This window comes from Ahaetulla prasina, chromosome 2 (assembly GCF_028640845.1).
Source record: "Ahaetulla prasina isolate Xishuangbanna chromosome 2, ASM2864084v1, whole genome shotgun sequence".
Classification (NCBI taxonomy): Eukaryota; Metazoa; Chordata; class Lepidosauria; order Squamata; family Colubridae; genus Ahaetulla; species Ahaetulla prasina.
In genome coordinates, this window is record NC_080540.1 from 106,900 (window position 1) to 108,492 (window position 1,593).

The window sequence follows — 1,593 nt, forward strand, 5'->3', positions numbered from 1 at the left end:
CTCTTGCTTAGCAACCAAAATTTTGGACTCAATTCTGGTCATAAGGCAAGGACTATCTCTGCCTTCCTCTGCATGGCAGCCTTGTCCTAGTAAACTCCTTCTCCGCCTGAGTCCTTCGGGAGAAGGGCGGTATAAAAGTTTAATTAATAAATAAATAAATAAATAAATTTCATCAGTTAAAACCTCCACATCTCTAAATTTAGCTCAGAAGGTTTGATTGTAAACTTTTTGGGACATTTTGTCTGGCTTGAAAGACGTAGATTTTCTCCATGTATACATGTGTAGGTGGGTGCATCTGTATTTCTCTCTATGCATAATCTGCAATTATATTCCCAGCCCTTCAAGATATATTTGATGAAAGCATTTTGCATTGTTAAGAATTTATGACTGACCCAACTAAATAACTCAATTTGATTGAATATTGATTGAATATTTGAACATGGATCTCAGTAGTATTCCATGTGTGATATGAATCATCAATAATGTAAGTGATTATTCTAATATTGGGGCATGTTTGTTTTTTCATTGTAATATATTCTTTTTTCTTTTTTCACATCATCTCTAACCATTTATAAAGAATTAAAGTTCTATTTTTCTTTGAATCTTACAGACAAAGAGGATGGCAATAAGAACACTCGGGACAACTGTAAATAACAAACACGGTTGAAAAGGGAAGAAAATCAAGCCAGAAATCAAATATTTTCCATTTCCTTCAGAAAACTACACAATTTTCCTCTTCCAACAGCTGTTAGACAAAAGAGAGAAAATGAAGAAAGAATAAACAGATTATGCAGAACTGAAGCATACATTACATGAAAAGTGAAGGGAGATTATTTATCCTTCAGCAAAAGAGGGAAATATCTGGAGGTCAGTGGGGAGGAAAAGGTCAATAGTAAAGTCACGTAGAGCAGACAGTAATTCAAGCCTCTCCCTGTGAGGAAGAAAACGGCTTGAATGAAAGCACCACTAAACAAGGAATTGTCCATATTTTTGACCTCCTCAAGAATATCATCTGTGGAAAAGCTCCATAGATTTGTCTATTGTGGGAAAAGCACAGATTGCAAGTCGCAGCTGATGATGCACAAGAGGAGCCAGAGAGGAGAAAAACCATAAAAATTACCTGATTGTGGCAAAAGCTTTGGTCACAACAGCTCCCTTGTGATTCATGGAAGCACCCAGACACAAGAGGGAAGCCACAAAAGTGCTCCCAATGTAAAATTTGCTTTAGTGAGCACGGCAACATAGTGCTACATCAGATAACTCGCAGGAAGAAGAAAACGTATGACTGTGCAGATTGATTGAAAGTTTCATTAGAAATTCCCAGGTCATGAGACACTAAAGGACGCACACACAGGAATAAAAACCATTTGAACATCCTTTCTGTGGGAAAAGCTTCAGTGAGAATTCCATCCTGGTGAAGCACCCGAGAACTCACACAGAAGAGAAAACCTTTGAATGTCCTGATTATGGGAAAGTCACAATTCCAGCCTGGTGATACATCAGAAGACCCACATAGGAGAGAAATGTTTTGAATGTCCTGATTGTTGGAAAACTTTCAGTTATAATTCCAGCTTGGTGATAGACCAGAGAAAT